Genomic DNA, 7,075 nt, shown 5'->3' on the forward strand with positions numbered 1-7,075 from the left:
CGATATAAAGGGATCGTTTTTGGATCAAGTCATGTGGTCAGTATCATGTGACAGGATGTCACATCATTCAGACACCTACAAAGGACCACATGGTTGTGAAGCAAAGTAACTAACTCTCTCTTAACTATTTGAAAAATTCACGTTTTCACTCTCATACACGTCCGGAAACATGAGGTCATTCGGTACAACCGCTATAAAACATGGAAAATGTAATATTTTAAAAACTTGTACTAAATATTAAATGTTTGATTGTCCTTTTGCTAGATATCAGACATTTTGGTTAAACCGAATGACTTTTTTGGTGACAAATTTAGTCCATCTTGTAAAAAATTACAAAAGCAGAGTTAATTGATTATAAAAACCACATAATCTCATTGTTAACACTTAATAAAACTTCAAAATTAATTATATCTCCATTATGTTTTTTTACACTTTTAAGAACCTTATGTATATAATACATAAATGCTCATTATGATCATTTGAAGTAGAAATTTACTATTAACAAAGTTTGTATTTCAAGCAAATCTCCAAGTTTAGCTTTATTTTGTTTGTGTGTGTTATTATTTATGTGATTTATCTTATGCATCTTCACTTTAAAGGGTTAGTTCACCCAAAAATGAAAATAATGTCATTTATTACTCACCCTCATGCCGTTCCACACCCGTAAGACCTTCGTTCATCTTCAAACGCAAATTAAGATATTTTTGATGAAATCTGATGGCCCTGCATAGCTAGCAATGACATTTCCTCTCTCAAGATCTATTAATGTACTAAAAACATATTTAAATCAGTTCATGTGAGTACAGTGGTTCAATATTAATATTATAAAGCAACGAGAATATTTTTGCACTGCTTCGGGAAGCTTCAGAGCGTTATGAATCTTTTGTGTCGAATCATGATTCGGATCGCGTGTCAAACAGCCAAACTGCTGAAATCACGTGACTTTGGCGCTCCGAACCCTAAGTCTGTGCTCCAAAGCTTCAAATTTTTATGACCCTTTTTTGTGATGCACAAGGGTTAATAAACACCAAATTATGTACAGTGGATATAACATGTATACACACCGGTTAAAACAGACAAAAAGCATAAAATTTACTATTAAATAAATTTATAGGTTCAGAATAAACCAATCATCAAGCTCATGTGAAAACAACTGAGGTGATTCTGATTAACTCCAAATAAATCCCAGCTGTTCTTGTAAGATTTTTCTGTCACATGCATTCAAACACAGAGAAGACAGTCATCAACAAGTGGTAAAAGTTTGGCACAACAGTGTCGTTATCATACCCACGGTGAAGCCTGGTGGGGGCAGCATCATGCTTTTCTTCAGCTGGAACAGGGAAACATGAATAGCTCCAAGTACCAGTCGTTTTTGGCACAGAACCTTCTGGCTTCTTCTAGAAAGCTGAAAATGAAGAAAACTTTCAGCATGACAATGATCCAAAACACTCATCTAAATCAGGGGTTCCCAAACACGTTCCTGGAGCCTCCACCAGCACTGATCCTTTTGCATGTTTCCTGATGATCTGAATCAGGTGTGCTTGATTGAGGAGACGTGCAAAGCGTGCATTGTTCAGCGAAGAAAGATGAATGTTTTGGAATGGACCAGCCAGAGCCCAGACCTGAATCCTACAGAAAAGCTATGGGGGGACCTGAAGAGGTACAGGAGACGCCCTCGCAGTTGAACACATCTGGAATGTTTTTGCAAAGAAGAGTAAAAACAAACAAACAAACAGCTGTTTTAATATACTTTTTATACTGTAGGTGAGACTTTGTTTCATAGCTAGGTTTTGCATTTTGTGACTTTTCCAGTCATATATTTTGTAATTTATGAATTCTTAAAAACTGTGTTAAAATATCTCATATCACACCCCTATAGTCTTTATCCTTTACAAATGCAGAAAAATGTTTACCACTTTGCACAGGAACTGTTTACACGACACCGTTTTCAAGTAAAAACTGAAACATTTTATGCGTTTTGGCCATTTATTTTGGGGGGCTTGAAAATGCAAACCTTTGAACACAAGTTTCAAAGTGCCAGTTTTTGAAAACGATACCGTTATCATCTCTGTGTAAACTACAAAAACGTGGATCTTATTTTATTATTATTTTACATTTTATTTCAGCTATAGTTGTTAAGACAACATTTCTTATTTTTGTTTAGTTTAACTTGATGTTACGGAAGAGGATTAGGGCCAAGCAATAATAAAAAAATAAAACCATCTCGAGATTAAAGTTGTTAAATTTCGAGAAAAAATTCAAGATAAAATGTTGAGAATAAAATAATTAAATTACGAGAAAAAAATTGTTAAATTACGAGAACAAATTCGTTAAATTATGAGAAAAATGTCGTTAAATTTCGAGAAAAAAGTCGAGATAAAATGTTGAGAATAAACTCAAAAAAGTCGTTAAATTACGAGAACAAATTCGTTAAATTACGAATTTGTTCTCATAATTTAACGACTTTTTTCTTGTAATTTAATGACTTTATTCTCAACATTTTATCTTGACTTTTTTCTCGAAATTTAACGAGTTTTTTCTCAACATTTTATCTCGACTTTTTTCTCGAAATTTAAAGATTTTTTTCTCAACATTTTATCTTGATTTTTTTCTCGAAATTTAACAAGTTTTTTCTCAACATTTTATCTCGACTTTTTTCTCGAAATTTAACGAGTTTTTTCTCAACATTTTATCTCGACTTTTTTCTCGAAATTTAACGACTTTTTTCGCGAAATTTAACGACATTTTTCTCATAATTTAACGAATTTGTTCTCATAATCTAATGACTTTTTTCTTGTAATTTAATGACTTTATTCTCAACATTTTATCTCAACTTTTTTCTTGAAATTTAACAACTTTTTTCTCGTAATTTAATGACTTTATTCTCAACATTTTATTTTGACTTTTTTCTCGAAATTTAACGAGTTTTTTCTCAAAATTTAACAACTTCAATCTCAAGATGGTTTTATTTTTTTATTATTGCTTGGCCCTAATCCTCTTCCGTATGATGTACTAAAAAAACTAAAACTGAAAGAAAAAATAAAATAGATATATTTAAAAAAAAAAAACACAAAATGACAAACACAACAAAATTACTAAACCTTTAAAATTAAATTAAAATGGAAAATATAAAAATTAAAACTGGTAATACTTTATTTGTGTCTTTGTTACATGTAGTTACTCTAGTAATAACTATAAATTGTGCTTAATTACATGCAATTGACCCTAAACCAACCCCTAATCCTACACTAACCCTATAGTAAATACATGTAGCTAGTACTCAAATGTTTAATTACACAGTAACATGGACAGCTTTAACCTAACAATTAATGTGTCAAAGACGAAAAAGGGTTTTCAAGCATCAAAACAATAAGTGTAACACAGCTTTGAATTGTTGTTGTTGTTGTTTTTCAATACATCAGAATGGGTCCTGTTTCATTTGTTTGTTTTCTTCTGAGCAAAAATTAAATATCATACATTTTTACTATGATTTACAGAAGACACCCACTAAAATGTCATTCTGTGTATCAATCTTATCAGGCAAAAATCTAAATTATGCCATATTAAAGACTAATTACTTTTACCCCAGATGCAAATTTTTAAACTTAGCCACTATCCTAGGTTTATCCCTATTTGTCAGCAAGAATGTTTTACTCATTTAAAATGCAATAAAATGTATGCTCACTTATTCTTTTATATATTTTAATACGTACAGGTCAGAGTAAGTATGTTTCAATTTTTACATAAATACAAATGTTACATTGAATGACATTATTTCACCCACATTTTGACATTTTATTCTCCCAAAACTTATTTGAAACCTTAAAAGTAGATGTTTTACTTGCATTTAATGTGCTTTCTATGTATATAAAATCACTTTTGTAAATTTCTATTCTAAAATAACACTGCTTTGTAGATAATATGCATTTAGGGAGAAACAGAAAATTAGGTGATAAAATATGTAAAATATGTGGAGCTGTACACAAACTCTATTTCATAAACTGTCAGCAATAATGAAACCCGTTAAAAATACGGGTAGAAATAGGCGCTATGCAAGGAACAGGATCAAATCCTCACTCTCAAAAGCACACCATGGAGCTGAAAAATAAATAATTGCAATAATGGCACTCTTCTGGTTCCATTAAGCACAAAGGCAGCAACACAGAAACATCCAAATCCACATAAATGGCTCCTCTCTGAGGCTGGGGTGGCTGAAATCCAGAGAATACTAAAAATCTAGGTCAATGGATTGCTGCACAGCTATGACGACTCCCTCCTCCGAAGTGTATGTGTTATGCTTATGGATGGATGAAGACCACACAGTTTGACCAGTAATCCAAGTAATCAAAAGATTATATGTTTATAATACATGGATTATCTGTAATGCAACATGCAAGCTTCACATTAATCAGTGGATGAATTGGATAATGCTAATTTTTATTTGATTTATTACATTTCTTAATTTACATTTAATACATTTTGCAGTGACTGAAAATACTCTGACAGGGCTGAATGATTAAAGAGCGCTGGACGCGTACCTGAAGAACTGTCCTGCATTATTTAAGTGTTTTATTTAAGGCATGTCTTCAACTTCAAATGTCATCGTGTAGAAGTACCTGCTTTAAAACGAGGACTGAATAACATCAAGTATATGCTGGCAGTCTATAGTCTAATGATTCATATCATCTGAGAATTGAGTATTTATAGCAGTCTCTAAGAGGGAGTAAACTTATATCATTATGTTCATGCCAGTATTGTTGCCGGTCCTTTATCATAAAACATTATTGCAGATAAAAAAGAAAACAGCAGAGCATTTGCCATCTGAATCCCACTCACAGTTTCTCCTGTCGGTGCCTAGCAACACTTTTTCAAGCAGAATACACAAAATTAGCTGGGTAAGCGTGACCACAGCCTCAAAGCCAGCGCTCGCAAATTCCTTGAAACAAGATCAGCACAGTGTGCCAAAGGTTTGCATGCTTAAACAAACATGTTCTCTAACTCAAAGAATCCTCTGGATCTGTGCAATCTTGTGAGGGTTAGATTCAAGTAAATAAAATGCCATTAAATCTGTGATATGTATTCATAGTGGATTTTACAGTATATTCTGAACAGTGCCAAAGCCATAGGAAAGTAGTTTCATTGCATAAAGCCAATGCACTATTGAATAACATTCAACACTCAAAATATATGTCAGCTGCCCACACTCTTCAAAATGCTGGGTTAAAAGCAACCCAAGTTGGGTTGAAAATGGACAAACCCAGTGGTTGGGTTAAATGTTTGACCAACGTGCTGGGCAGTTTTATTTAACCCAACTGTTGTTTAAAAATTATTATATGGCTGGCTTAAAATGAACCCAAAGTATGTTAACATTTATTAATATATTTAATAAATTAAAATGCATTAATAAGTTTAATTAATAATAATTAAACAATAAACATTTATTAAATGTTTACCTTTTGATTATTAGTTGCCTCTACACTCTTAAAGGGTTAGTTCACCCAAAAATGAACATTCTGTCATTAATTACTCACCCTCATGTCATTTCACACCCGTTCTTTCATCTTCAGAACACAAATTAAGATATTTTTGATGAAATCAAAAATGAGACCTGCATTGAGAGCAAGATAATTAACACTTTCAATGCCCAGAAAGCTACTAAAGACATTGTTAAAGGTGCTAAAGAGGATCTTTTCGTCGACTGAGAAACCAAGGACTGTTACTGAGTTTTTGAAATGAGCGCATGCGTAAGAATTTCGAGGGAACGCCTCCCAAAACTCGTGCACGAGTATTTACCACCGGCATTCGCTGTGCCGTGTATTTTGGATTCATTATGTCGGACTCACCGCAGGTAACTCATAATCTGCAGTTGTTACTCCTGTCTCCTGGCAAAAACATCGCATGCGGCGCCTGTGGAGTGTGGAAAGTTACTGGAGCGCGCAGCCGCGCTCGTCTCGCACAAGGAACGTCATGGCAGTGATTGACAAGCCAGAGGGCCAATCGTTTACACGATGATCGCGTAAACAATTGGCTGATGTTTTTAAGGCCCTACCTCGTGCACAGATGATGTATATTAATATTATTCCTTTCAGTGCACCTAATAAATAGTCTTTTATCAGTTAGTAAAGACAGTTTCAAGTAATATTGCAAAAATGTATAAAACAAAACATCCTCATGAGCACCTTTAAAATAGTCATGTGACTACAGTGGTTCAACCTTAATGTCATGAAGCGACGAGAAAACTTTTTGTGCACTAAAAAAACTTAAATAACAACTTTATTCAACAATATCTAGTGATGAGCGATTTCAAAACACTGCTTCATGAAGCTTTACGAATCTTTTGTTTCGAATCAGTGGTTCGGAGCGCGTATCAAACTGCTAAAGTCATGTGATTTCAATAGTTCACATGACTTTTTCAGTTTGATTCAAACTCTGAACCACTGATTCGAAACAAAAGATTTGTAAAGCTTCATGAAGCAGTGTTTTGAAATCGCCCATCACTAGATATTGTAGATATTGTTGAATAGATATTGGCAAACAAAAAGTATTCTTGTCGCTTCATAACATTAATGTTGAACCACTGTAGTCACATGAACTGATTTAAATATGTCTTTAGTAGCTTTCTGGGCACTGAAAGTGTTAATTATCTTGCTGTCAATGCAGGCCTCAATGAGCAAAAATATCGTAATTTGTGTTGTGAAGATGAACGAAGGTCTTACGGGTGTGGAACGACATGAGGGTGACAGAATTTTCATTTTTGGGTGAACTAACCCTTTAAAAAAATGCTGGGTTAAACCCCGCAACTGGGTTGTTTCAACTCAGTAGTTGGGTTAAATGTTTGATCCAACATGCTGGGTAGTTTTATTTAACTCAGCTATTGTTTAAAAATGACTGTATTGCTTGCTTACAGTGAACCCAAAGTATGTTGGCAATGAACATTTATTAATACGTTTAATGACTAATAATGAAACAATAAACATTTATTAAATTGCTTATTAATAAATGTTCACCTTTTGATTATTATTGTTGCCTCTAGAAATTATGTGTCTGATTTTTAATTTCCAACATATTTTGGGTT

Source organism: Megalobrama amblycephala, linkage group LG23 (assembly GCF_018812025.1).
Source record: "Megalobrama amblycephala isolate DHTTF-2021 linkage group LG23, ASM1881202v1, whole genome shotgun sequence".
Taxonomy (NCBI): Eukaryota; Metazoa; Chordata; class Actinopteri; order Cypriniformes; family Xenocyprididae; genus Megalobrama; species Megalobrama amblycephala.